This window comes from Eublepharis macularius, chromosome 4, assembly GCF_028583425.1.
Source record: "Eublepharis macularius isolate TG4126 chromosome 4, MPM_Emac_v1.0, whole genome shotgun sequence".
Classification (NCBI taxonomy): Eukaryota; Metazoa; Chordata; class Lepidosauria; order Squamata; family Eublepharidae; genus Eublepharis; species Eublepharis macularius.
In genome coordinates, this window is record NC_072793.1 from 179,945,293 (window position 1) to 179,959,035 (window position 13,743).

A 13,743-nucleotide genomic window follows, 5' to 3' on the forward strand; every position below is an offset into this window, starting at 1 on the left:
GACTCAAAGGTCTCTTCTTTAAACTGTCTGAAGAAGGGAGCGGTGACTCTCAACAGCTGACATTCTGGAAATCTGTCTAAGGTGCCACTGGACTGCAATCCTGTTGTCTCTCCAATTGTGTTTACACCCTCCAGATCAAGCAATCTGAATTCTGGACCGAACACCCCTTGGGCTTCCCCCCGTTGAACCAATGGGAGGGAAGGTGCCATGGTATAGCCCAGTCTGGTCAGAGCTGGGATGCTAAGCAGGGTCTGACTGGGTCAGAATTGGCTAGGAGAGCACTGGAAAAGAGCAAGATTGTGTCCCATAGCACCTTTAACACCAACTAGATTTCTAAGGAATGAGGAAAACCTCATACTTTGTTGGTCTTTTAGGTGCTATTGGACCTGGATCTTACTCTTCAATTGCAGGCCAAGTGACCCATAAAAGGTTTGGCCATAACAGTACAAAATGTGAACGAAATTTTCTGTGCAAACCCATCATTCCTGTCTGCTCTGTCTTCCTCTCCAATGAATAAAAGAAGACTTTGCCTACCTGGGAAAAGGCCAGCTAGGAGAGTTAAACAGGCAGGCAGAACCAGAAAAAGGAAACATGGAAGCAGAGCCCCCCTCCTGAGAAAAGGCATCCTTGGTGTTTCTCACATGCGGAACCAGCTTTCTGATCTAGTGGGCCTAAGGGGTGTTGTGCTGAAAGGGAGCTGCATCCATATCAGATCCCCAGAGGGAGAGATCCAGCCCCTCCAAAGGGTTTCAGCCAAGGTACAGCTGCGTCTGCCCCATCTGCCTCTGCCGTCTCATCTGTGCAGTACTCACTTGTCCCCCTTCAGCTGTTGGGGGCACCTCTTCCAACTCCTGGTGGATTTCTCACCCAGACATTGCTTAGCCCTGAAGGCCCCGCGAGGAAAGAAAGTCCCCTATGTATTACTGAGGAGAGATCTACCCCAGACCTTCAGAGAAGTTGCTCCCGATATCCCGTGTCAACTATTTGATGACTCCTTTATTTATGTACTGCATTTATATCCTGCTTTTCCCTCTGATAGGGATCCTAAAAGGCTTACAACAGTCTCCTCATCATCCTTGTATCCTCACAACATTCCTGTGAGGCTGAAAGACTGGTCCATGATCACCCAGCAAGCTTCCATGGCAGACCAGGGATTTGAACCTGGCTCTCCCAGATCCTAGACTGACACTCTATCCGCAACACCATGCTGCCTCTCATTCTGTGTAAAAGAATCTCCCCCCCCTCCCCCTTTGCAGGTATGGAACTAATACAGCAAGGAGATGTTCCTCAGACTCTTCTTATAAGGGGGGTTCCGTCCCGCTCCCAGGAAGCATTGAGAGTCCCACCCCCATTCCCACATCGCCTTTAAGTGGCATTGTCCCCTTTGCCTCACCACTCTTTTGCCTGAGAGATGCAAAGCCCAGACATGGTTCAACTTTTTCTGGCCTGGACCATTTCGGGGAGGGGACTGGTTGCATGTGTAAATGAGTGCTTCCCCCATATTGTAACTGCAAAACTCTGAAAATGTTTTATTCTTATGGATGTGAAGATTGAAACACACACTCAGTCACACACATGAGCGTTCTGCAAGTCCAGATACGTTCTCTAGCACAGTAACTTCTGCATTGGCTCTCTTTGGGATTATTTTATTGTACTATAAAATTTTGGACAGCTTGAATTCATTGGGGTGGGGGAAGAGGGTTTCCTAGGACTTACTTCTCAATCTGTTTTCCTTCGAGCTTTGTTTGCACCTTATGTGGCAGCAAGCTTGTGGGTAGGTCACATTCAATGCTCATAAAAAATTCTTGGTTTGATTATTTGGGTCCACCTAAAGAATAACCAGAACAAGGTTTTTTAATGAGCATTGAATGTGTCATACATACTTGTCCTTTTTGGGTCCTCTGTCTGGAGCACCTCCTTCCGTGCACCCACAAGAGATGAGATTATTTATTTGAGAGCTACATTGCTTATTTGGGTGCTAGTGAACTTTGGACTGTGATATTTATTGATATTTATAGGTTGGCTATCACCTTATTACATATGAGAGAATCTGAAACTTTGTATAATGCTTATTTATTGTGAATGATGGATATCTATTAATGTATTGACTTATAGCAATTGAACACTTTGCACTTTCATAATTTATAAATTTATATACAGTTTCCTCACATTAGTATTGTTGCATTAGTTTCTTGCGTAGTTCCCCAGGTGTGGTTTTCTACTCTTTTTTCTAGTCTTTAACCCTGGCTGGCTCCACCCATTTTCAATGTAGCAACCGTCAGATTGCAAGGCCTCTGTTCAACATAATTGCAATATAATTGCTTGGTTACAATTTACATTTGGGAATGTCAGAAGGCTCCACTTCTAACACTGTCCTCCCTCAGGTTTCAGAGGGGGAGAAATCAGAAATTTAGAAAGATAGACAGGTGAAAGCTTCTGTTTACTGTTTACTCCTTTACTGCCCTGAACTATCCTTTGATGTGTAGAGTGCTAATCTCAGGACTTCCTCCTCAGGAATAGATCGGTAGATAGGAATCTATCTCTCCAGTTTCCTATCAAAGCATGGAGTTCCTATATTAAAGAACTCTTACCTTTCTCTAAAACTAAGACAAGTCTAAGTATGTTATTTTCTCTTTCACATTCACACCAGCCAGCATGCTCCAACTACCCATCATCATGTTTTCTCTGCAATCAGTGCTACTCTATTAAGGACCAGTTTCTGTTCCTTTTAATACGGAAAAAGTATATTATTTTTCTTTTCAGTTCCGTTATCATGTTTGGTTGTTTGCTTGCTTGCTGCTGCTGCTGCTAGGGGTTGTTTTTTTTTTGGCTGGGTGTGGAAGAGCAGTGAGTTATTTCATGGTGATGTGTGGTAATGGGGCTGCTTCAGCCATACCTAAGCACCTCTTACAGTTTCCATTCCATTCTTAAATGGAGAGGTGGTATCAGTTCCTAAAAGTGAGTGCTGTCTCTCTGAAGCAATGATAAACCCCATTTGTATGAACAAGATTGGAGGGGGGGTGCAGATCAGAGGCCTTTTCAAAATTTCCTTTTGCCCTGCGTGCAGCCTAGAGAGAACATTGGCAAGGAATGTGCACTCTGTACATGTTCATGCTCTGCACATTTGATTTTATTGTCATTTTTAAAAATGTAAACAAACAGATGGCATTGTTAATTAAAAGTTAAAGTTGTATTTCAGTCGTCCAAATGTGTTTTGCAAGTTGAAACTAAAGAGCAGAAATTAACTATGCACAGGAATCCAGTAATTTCCCATAAACTTAATTATGTGTTTTTTGTTCATAATGGATTCTGAATGTCTGTGTTTTTCGGGTGTTGTTAAGCAGTGTGCTAAGAAAGCAAGGTATATAAAATCCTAGGTAGTATGAGTTTTCTTTGGGGTCATGAAGCACTGTACTGAATTGCCTCAAAATGTGCTTGTACTCACTTATAGGATATGAGTTTGAAACGAGAAGAAAGATTGCTACTCTTCTGAACTCTGTACATTGCCCAGAAAACAAGTGTTTTGAATTCTGCCCCGGTTCAGACTTCAACCATGCATTTACCAAATGAAGGCATTTGCGATGCCATAATTTAGTAAATTTCAGTACTAAGTCACCCTCAGGAAGAAGACAGAATCAAGACTCCTGTAAATGAATGTCCAGGAAAACTTTAAAAATGTCCCCCTACAAGCTTTTCTGTGCTGCCTTTCTTAGTGTCAAATTTGTGACCATTAGTTTGCCCTATACTCATGGTGTATAGGGCACACAAAGGTGACTATCCTAAAAGGGAATTTCAAAAACAGGACACAGCAGGAGATTGCTGAGAGACCATTATAACCACTAGCCACCTCTCACCTTTTCCTAGGTTTGGCCCAGCCCAGGGGTGTTGTTAGGGGGGTTCCCATGGGTGCCTGGGTCCCTCTAAATTTGTGGGAAGCCCCTCCCTAAATCCCCCATGACCCTGCCTCCATAGATGGTGGCAATGGAAGCCCCTCCCTGTGGTGTCATTGGCTCCTCCCTGTGATGTCACTGGACCCCTGACAATGCCTCCGGCCCAGCCCCAGGCCACCCCGAGAAATTCGAAAGTCTATGCCCCTACTCCCACCCTCTTAGCTTTCTGCAAACTCTGTAAAACTGAATTGTTCAAAAGGGCTTCTTTAACAGAGGCAACAGAATTATACCGTTTTCAGAATGGTTTAAAAAGCTACTTGGGTACAAGTTTAGAGACTACAATCTATACTGAGTACGCCTCAACCTGCCTGTTGCTGTAAGTAGGTTCCTACTATGTAATTTTGCGTTGTTTAATGTGTCATGTTAATATTTATGCTTTGCTCCAGTCCTGCTCTCAGCACTTCAAGGCATTTTGCGCTGCTCTTTCCAGCCAAAGGCTCTCATGTTGCAGACATTACATTTAGGACATTCTGCATGGAACTACGTGCTCCACACAGAGCAGTAAGAACAGTTCCTTCTCCACTCTTCTGCCAGAAACGGGATCCCAGAGTCACACTTCCGTTCTGCCCCCACCCCTTTGACTTTGGGGGTGTAAAGTCAACTGATTGGTGCCCCAATGTACACACAGGGTACTATTGGGAAGGATGCTGTTGGAAATGGTGACACCTCATGGTTACCCAGAGCACTTCCTAAAGGCACAGGAGCCATACTGGACAGAGAGAGTTGGCTACCCCATTCATCAGACCTTGTTACTGTTTCCATGCTACTGTTCAATAAAGTGTGAAGTGATCAACAGTTGTGCCCCTGTGTGTTTCCGCTCAAATAAACAGGGCTTGCCTCCCACACCCACTCCCTACTCCATGCCATTCTCTGACCTAGCATCACCCCCATTCCATAATTTCCCCACAGGTCTTTACGTCTGGATGAAGGGCCTTCATATATGTGCATGCTGGAATAAATGAGGTTAGTCTTCAGGGTGCCACGGGGCTTCAGGACAATTTTCCTACCCCCGACCGACATGGCTCCCTCTGCTGGTCACAGTGGGCAGGTTGCAGAGGGAACTGCATAGGGGGGCTGGTCAGAGGGGGGCTATGTATGCAGATGCAAAGGGGGACCATGCTGCACAATGTGATACACTGCCCCCCTGCACTGGTAGTATCTGTTAAGCCACACAGTTTGGTGGGGCAGACATGTAGGGGGGCATTCCACTGGAAGTGACAGGCCTCACAGTGTGGCATGCAGGGGTTGTGAAGAGGGGGGGTGTCAGCCAAATGTCTGGTGTGGTCCATCATTTGGCAGTCCTGTCCCCCCTTTTTTGGTTTGCATGTGCAAAACATCAGCTAAGCTTCCCTGACTCTGGCCTCTCTCCATGTGGAGACTGAATCAGGGACCCTGGCCTATCTGCCAAGCCCCGTATGGTGGGTGGTGATGTTGGCTTTGCAGTGGAATGCCTAATGCCTGATGCTTTTCCTCCTTTGCGTGTGCCTTCTTCGCCTGGGGGAAGGGGCTAAGGATGCATGTTTAGCATGTGGTGGCCCAAACATAAGACTCTGCCTTATGTTTTGCTGCCACATGGACCAAATGCAGCCAGGAGAATGAATGGGCTTTATCTTTTGACTGCCATCAATGGCTGGGACCCAGCTGGCAGAGATCACACATTGAAGCCCTTCCCCAGAGGACTATGGGGTGTGTGAAAGGCTTTGGTGGGATGCTGTCATATATTCCTACAGATGACTGACATAACTCGGCTTAGCAGAAGGAAAGTGAGCCATGGACTGTGACTCTGACACTCATCCAGGACGGCCAGCTCTGGTTTAGGAAATTCCCAGAGATTTGGGGTGCTTCTTGCAGAGGTTTGAGTTTGAAGGAGGCAAGGGGGGATGCGATACCACAGAGTATGACCACTGAAGCTGAAGTGTTCGCCACATCAACTGGTCTCTATGGTCCGGAAATTTAATTCCAAAAGAACTCTGGGCCCCGCCTGCCGGATCGTAAACCTATGTGACGCATCCGTGGGGTGCACTTGAGTGTCACTGGCATCATAGACCTTTGTGGTGGTCGTGCAGTTCCTGGGTCTTCTCTCCCTGTCCTCTAGATGCCAACACGGAGGAGGGGCCAAGGGGCTGCAAATGCACCCGCAAGGGGAGAGAGTTCCCTGCACCCCATTCTTCCACTCAGCAGGATGTCATCAGGCACTGCTTGGTGAGCAGTGGATCTAGTCGGGGATGCTAGGGACATCAGTAAGCTCACTCTGCACCCTGGACCATGAAGACTGGAGCGTGTTGTTCCCCTTGCCCCACAAAATGATGATATGCTGCGGCTGATGGGTTCTGAGGAATTGGCTTTTAATCTCTAAAACTTTTGATTCAATTATACTAAACGATGGTATATATCACTATGATCTATTTCATTGCATTTGAATTTTGTAAGCCAATCCATCTGAAGAAATGTTCATCAAAAACTCCAAGCATTTCTATGGCACCTCCTCCCCTTGAGTAAATTATTAAATGGGAAGTTTCCACTATGACTGATTTTCCCACACTCCAGGCATTCATACGGTTTCTGCAAAGTGTGAATTCTTTGATGGACAATAAGATCGGCACTCTGACAAGATTTTTCCACATTTAAATAGTCTCTTCCCGTGTGAATTCTTTGAGGGACAGTAAGTTTTCCACTCTCAGTGTAGCTTTTTCCACAGTGCAGGCGTTAATACGGTTTCTCCCCTGTGTGAACTCTCTGATGGACATTACGTTTTCCACTCTCTGTCTAGCTTTTTCCACACTTCAGGCATTTATATGGTTCCTCCCCTGTGTGAATTTTTTGATGGATAGTAAGATTTCCACCTCGATTGAAGATTTTCCCACATTCAAGGCATTTATAGGGTTTTTCCCCTGTGTGAATTCTTTCATGGACAGTAAGATTTCCACTTCGATTGAAGTTTTTCCCACACACCAGGCATTTATATGCTTTCTCCCCTGTGTGAATTCTTTTATGGACACTAAGGCTTCCACTTTGACTAAAACTTTTTCCACATTCCAGGCATCCATATGGTTTCTCCCCTGTGTGAATTCTTTGATGGACAGTAAGATCACTACTCTGACTAAAGCTTTTCCCACACTCCAGGCATTTATATGGTTTCTCCACTGTGTGAATTCTTTGATGGACAGAAAGTTTTCCATTCTCACTGAAGGTTTTTCCACACTCCAGGCATTTATATGGTTTCTCACCTGTGTGAATTCTCTCATGGGAAGCAAGGTTTCCACTCTGACTGAAGCTTTTTCCACACTCCAGGCATTTATATGGTTTCTCCCCTGTGTGAATTCTTTGATGGGCAGTAAGGGTTCCACACTGACTGAATCTTTTTCCACACTCCAGGCATTTGTATGGTTTCTCCCCTGTGTGAATTCTTTGATGGACAGCAAGTTTTCCATTCTCACTGAAGCCTTTCCCACACTCCAGGCATTTATATGGCTTCTCCCCTGTGTGAATTTTTTGATGTACTGTAAGATTTCTACTCTGACTGAAGCTTTTCCCACACTGCAGACATTTATATGGTTTCTCCCCTGTGTGAATTCTGTAATGGGCATTAAGATCTCCACTCTCATTAAACCTTTTCCCACATTCCAGGCATTTATATGGCTTCTCCCCTGTGTGAATTCTTTGATGGGAAGCAAGGTTTCCACTCCGATTGAAGCTTTTCCCACATTCCAGGCATTTATATGGTTTCTCCCCTGTGTGAATTCTTTGATGGGCAGTAAGGGTTCCACACTGACTGAATCTTTTTCCACATTCCAGGCATTTGTATGGTTTCTCCCCTGTGTGAATTCTTTGATGGACAGCAAGATTTCCATTCTCACTGAAACCTTTCCCACACTCCAGGCATTTATATGGCTTCTCCCCTGTGTGAATTTTTTGATGAGCAGTAAGATTTCCACTGTGACTGAAGCTTTTCCCACACTGCAGGCATTTATATGGTTTGTCCCCTGTGTGAATTCTATAATGGACATTAAGCTCTCCACTTTCACTAAAGCTTTTTCCACACTCCAGGCATTTACATATTTTCTTCTTATTTTCCCTGGTAGCAGCGCAATCATTACTGTTTTCTCCTTCGTACGTGTTTTTCACTTGAGAGTCATTTTGCTGCAAAAGGTCAGAATTATTCATCTCTTTGGATGAGTGGCTTCCCTTCTGCTTCCCCAAGGCATCACTATGTCCAACGCTCTCTTTCACATCTGAATGTGTTTCTTCCTTGTTAGTCACTGGATGCTCTTCCATTTCATTCCGTTATTTCCACAGGTCTCCTGCTGAAAGGAAGAGAAATTTGGCATGAAGAGCAAGCGCATTCCCTCAATATCATCATCAGAGTTTTCTACTTTGCTTTGTGGTGGTTTGGTTTGCACTTGGTGAATGCTCAGTGGTTAAGCTCAAATGGTTTGTACCGGGTTCTCCCCTCTCTTTCTCAATTTTTTCTAAATTCCAAGCTGAGTAAATTGCCAGAGTAGCCATTTGTACAGTAATAAATATAGTCCAAGCGGACAAAAGAGAGTGTATATAGTAAAGGCCTTCTGCCTCAAAATGACCCAATGATAAAAATTTCCTCTTTCCCTTCCTGAGTGAGTTAATGAGGAGGGGGAGTGATTTGGAGGGGGCTTGTGGGGAGAGGAAGAATACCTTTGAGGTGAGGGATAGTCACTCATGGAGTAACACAACAGAGGGTCCAAAGAGAGGGGGGGGGGCAGCCAGATGGAGAAGAAAGAAATCTGACATTGAGAAACCTGAAACTATTAGAGTATTTCTGATTTTTGCTCTGACATATCGTGACAACTAGGGAAAGAGGGGTATGTTTATAATTTTTTTTCGAGTGTATCAACTGGATGCTTTATTTTTTAAGTCAAAATCTTCTGTTCCTGAAATCATATACTCTGATCCCTGTAACCACAAAAAGCCTATCACATTACAAAAGTAGGTTTTACATATACAGAAGAAGGATGCACTTCCATCTTTTTTCATTTTCTCTAAGCTCTCATGTTTTCATTTTATGTGTATTAATTATATGCTTTATTTTTGCAGACAACATTTTCCTGAAATCAGAGTCCTCTGATACCAGCAGCCACAAAAAGGCTACAACATTACAAAAGTTTTACATCTTGGGAAGGAAGGATGCATTTTTACCTTTTTCGTTTTCTCCGTGCTTACATACAGTCATTTTATGCTGTTCAGCTGTATGCTCTTTTTGTGAGTATTAATTGTATTCTATAATCCTTAAGGTAAAAAAATTCTGATCTTCTGGTTTCCAGCACCCAGAAGTATCCACCTGCTTTGGCCTTCCACTGGAGCCACTGCTTCACCAAAAATTCCAGCTCTGGTTTTGACATCCTGGGCAGGTGCTCTCCAAGTTGCAGGGAGGCAGGAAGGGAGGGAAGCCAGAGAGGAAGAGGGCCCATTTCCTGCCCATAGCCCCGATAGAGGGAGGGAATTAGGATGCAGGCTCCCCACTGGCTGCCTGGGGCAGTCTTAATGCATGAGTGGGCAGCCAGCCGGGTAATTAGTGATATCTGTGCAGCAAGGAGTGGAAGAATGCTGATCGGTGCTCCTCTACTTGTGCCTGAGGCAACTGCCGAGGGCTGCCTAGAGACGGAGGACCGGATCCATTCCTGCATTGGCTGATTTTTCTACTGACAGCATCTGGTTGCCAGCTGACAATCTGCAATTCCAGTTATAGCTGGAAGGTGGCAGCAGAGAGTAAACCCCAGTAATAAAAGGGAAGGCGACTGAAAAGGGTGGGGAGAAGTCAATTCCTCTTTGTGGTCTAGGAACTTAAGATCAGGATATCTGATTTTCCTGGGAACAGATGTCATAGTCTTTGGTATTCAGTTGTTCATTTTTTTGTGTATCCATTGTATGGTATTCTCTTCAAGGTAAACACTTCTCATGTGGTTTCTACACCCACGAAAAGTGTCATTCTTAGGGTCACGCATAACAACCTAAAAAAGAAAAATAGGGAACCCCTGCTTTCTAGAGAATCTCTCTGTCAAGTGTGGTTTTAAGAATTTCCCCCTACCTCCATACTGGCTGATTTAAAGGGTAGAAGATTCTGATACTACTGCCCATATAGGCAGCTCTAAGAAAAAAGAAAGGCAACTGAGTAGGCTCCTTGCTGAGGTCTAGCAACGCAAGACCAATGCCAGCAGTATAAATTCTCTTTCTCCATGGCATAAAGACAGCATGCAGAATCCCCCCCACCTTCCTTTACCTCCTCTTCTGGTTTTGTTTTGATGGTTTTAGTTAAAAAGTCATTTTTGTATTGCTTCTTACATTGGCCAACCATTGTAATAATATCTGCAGCAGGTTCCCTGAACTCCCAGAGGTTTTTCAAAGGAAGCCTCTAGCCTCTTTCATTGCAGAGATATGAACTTTTCCTTACATCCCTGCAAGGGAAGAGGCTAGAAACTTAGTCCTTAAAAATTAAAACTGGGAATTAAGAGAACCTGCTGCATCTATTATCACGATGGTAGGTCGATACAGCAATATGAAACGTTTTTTTTAAAAAAAACCACAAAAACCCAGGTGGCATGGGGGAGGGAGGGGGACCACTTCCTGCACCAGAAAAAGCAGCACGGTTCGAAAGGGTCGGGATCACTGCAGCTCTGGGCTCCATCCCACAGAGGCTGACTTAACCTGCTAGTGCTGACTTCTGCCTCTTTGCTCTGGGTCAACCCACACAGGTCGCTCCACTTTAGACCATGTTTTGGGGGGGGCATGTTAAAAGATGGGTGGTCGAGCTGCTGCCCATTTAGGCTTCCCCAGGCAAAGACAGGCAGTGTATTCATTTTGAATCAAATGAGAAAATAAAAGGGGGGGGTGTTGTGACAGTCCCCTCCCTAGAAAATTCTCATTATTTAAGGCACTTGAGAAAGAAAATAAACTGATTTCACAACTGCAGAAATGAAGAGGGAGAGCGGAAATGCGGAAGAACAAGACTCAAACTGATTCCAGTGCTTGTGGGCCAACTGCTAAGAACATCAGGAATAAGCCAAGTGTTCAGAAACACCCGAGAAGCAGCTCAGACTGTAAGGACAAACAAGGCCACAGAAATGCCACAACGCCATTGGAAGGAAGCGCAGGCAACACACAACCCCAGGACAGCTACCTGCCAATCCCTCCTCTTCATGAGAGATCAGGGGAAACAGCTCCTCCTCCTCCTCTTCCAGCCAGGAGATGAGGCCAGGCTTGGCAATCTGAGGCCCTTTTTATATCCACAAAACAAACATTAAAACTCTTCGGTGTGCACATAAGCTCAGCAACGCCAAGCAACATGATAACTAAATGTCAGAGAAGCCAGCAGGGTCTCCTCCACAGCCACATCTAAGGCAGGAAAGACACAGCAAAGACTGGAGGAAAACCCCTCTTCTACCACCCCTACCCTCTCCAGATGCAAGCAACTCCTGGTGCCTCTTTTGATACCCTTCTCATTTGGGCTGGGCAAAGGACTGCCAGGCAGCAGCTCTTTCCCTGCAAGGAAAACCCACAGCTCCTCCCAGATCAGAGGAAGGATCACAGAGAGTGGCAGAGATAAGTCAGTGGGCCCAGGGCAGGCAGGGTGTGTCCTGCCATATCGGGGGCTTCCTTACAGTCACTCCTCTCAGCACAACCCAGGAGAGGGATCCTCACCCAGAGTGGCCACATTCCCAGAATTCTCCATCATGACTTCCTTGTAGAGAGCTCTCTGAGATGGGCTCAGCAATCTCCACTCCCCCTGGGTGAAATACACAGCCACCTCTGCAAAGGACACCCTACCCTGGAAGGAGAAGAGAAAAACATTTCTTAACATCACTAGAAAGTTGGCCTGGGAGAAAGAAGATCCAAGATTCCAGTGTGGCTTAGTGGGTGGAGTGACAGAATAGGACTTGGGAAGGCTGAGTTTGAATCTCTGCACTTCTATGGAAGCTCACCTGGGGACGTTGAGCCTGTCTCTCTGCCTATCCTACCTCACCAGGTGGTTGTTGTTAGAATTAAGTGGTGAAGAGGAGGCTGGTGTGAAAAACAGTTTTGGATCCCTGATCAGAAAGTAGGATAAAAATAAAATTAAAATAAGCAATAAGCAAACCCAAGGATGGTAAAACCAAAGTGGAACATCAGCAACAAAGAGGAGTGGAGAAGAGCCCGTGGGGATGTTTGGCTCCTCCTTCCCAGCCCTCTTTGGGGGCAGAGGGGGCAGTCTTTAGTCCCATGGGGATTGCAGCTTTTGGGGGAAGAGGCCAGAGATGGCCACATAGAGGAGCAAATCTTTTTCGGTGGGATGTTTTGGGGACAGTATTCCTTTCTTCTCTGAACATGGAATCCTACACGGGGGGGGGGAGCATTTTCCCACCTTCAAAGTGCCCAACCTTCATATCTTGCAGGACCAGAACCAAGAGGAAAGAGCCTGATCCCTTGACCCTTACAATGAAGGAGCCCACTCTGCGGTCCCCACTGCTCACCGCTCCCACCCATACCTGGGCTGGTTGCATGGCTGGCCTTTTCCCTTCCCCACAGGGAGACACTGGAGAAGCCATCGAGAGTGTATTTTCATTGCTGTCTGGTAGGGTGAGAAAGAAAGAGGCTGGGAAACCCTTTTCTGTAAAGATACAGAAAGAACGTGCTGGGAATGAGGGGTTGTGTTCTGAGGCAAAGCTAGGAATTGAAAGCTCCCTGCACAGTGAAAACTAACCATGCAGGGGCAACATTTTGGCCCTCGTTCCCTCTCTCTTCTTGACATGATGTTTTTCTGTAGCAAGAGGATTTTAGCAGAGGAAAGCATCCCACAATGTATTCGTACATCCACAGTCGTATGTGAAATCAACTTGAATATATGCATGGAAAAACCAGGCGGAAGTGCCTTATATCAATACCAGCCACTTCATCAGTTCAGGTCTCCACCACTTACTTCTCCTGGACAGGCGGACCAGGTCTGAGACTCAGATTTGTGTGTGTGTCAGACTGGGGCTGCTTCTCTTCAATGCTGACTCCAAAGAGTTCTTGCATCTCTGGTTAACAATCTATAGCACCACACACCCCTCTCCAGCCCTGGAGGAAGGAAGGGCCCTAACTGGATGGTTCAACCAGGCCAGTTCATGGGCTAAACTGGGGAGGGCCCACAGCACCCTCCCTACTTCCCCAGGAGAAACCCTCTTCGGTCAGGGTGTGCCTTCTTGCATGGCCGAAAATGAGGCATGAAGAACCCAGAAAGAATGAAGAAAAAAGCCTAATTTTTTTAAACCACTACTGTAACATGATGTTAAATTTTTAAAAAAGTCACAGAGACTGGGGAGATTAACCCATGGTCTTGGGGACCCTAATTTGGGTAGAAAAGCAGCATGCTAATGTTCTTAAATAAATAAATGAAACACAGGTTTAATATCTCAAGGGAAAGAAGCAGGTCCCCTCAGAGGATCCTTTTATACTCGCTCTCCAAGCCCCGCCTCCTCCTCAGCCATTGGCTCCTGCTCTCCCCTCCATTGTCTCCAGGCCCAATGCTGTGGTTGTCTAGGAAACAGAGGCCTGCAGGGAAAAGGGCTGAGAGGAGGCCTGAGGGAAAGGCTGCCTTGAGGCCTACTTCAGGCTGCTCCCCTCCTCAGCCTCAGGCCTGGGCTCCTGGCAACTCCGTGCCCCGAAAGGGCCCATGAGAGGCAGAGGGGATGGTAATTGGCCACATCCTTCTCAAGGATCATGACAAGAACAAAAGCACTTAACTAGGGTTGCCGTTAAACGGGTTCTCTGCCCTCCACCTGCTGTGGGAGATCTTCAGCACCAA

General features: G+C 45.8%; 1 pseudogene; it reads right to left on the reverse strand.

Annotated features, from left to right (window-relative positions):
- LOC129327236 (zinc finger protein 208-like) overlaps positions 1-13,743 on the reverse strand; it is a 113,626-nt pseudogene that overhangs the window by 47,349 nt on the left and 52,534 nt on the right.